We start from the raw sequence: 262 nt of genomic DNA, 5'->3' as shown, positions 1-262 counted from the left end.
CGCGCGGGGCGGCCCTCGCGGCGGCCATATTTAGTGAGGGCAACCCCACCCTCGCGTCCCACCGGCCTTCCCCTCACACCTTCCTCAGGCTCTTCACGGACGAACGGAAGGGTTTAACCTTAGAGACAGTGTTGAAGAAGCCTGCTGACGCCTGACTGCCCGTGGCCCCGGCGGTGCCCAACCCCGCCAACTTAAACATGGCGGCCGCCCCCGAGCGGCAAACGAGCGCGGACGCCAATGAAGTCATGCTCACCATGGAGCA

Source organism: Myotis davidii, unplaced genomic scaffold, assembly GCF_000327345.1.
Source record: "Myotis davidii unplaced genomic scaffold, ASM32734v1 scaffold573, whole genome shotgun sequence".
Classification (NCBI taxonomy): Eukaryota; Metazoa; Chordata; class Mammalia; order Chiroptera; family Vespertilionidae; genus Myotis; species Myotis davidii.
This window is presented reverse-complemented; position numbering follows the sequence as displayed.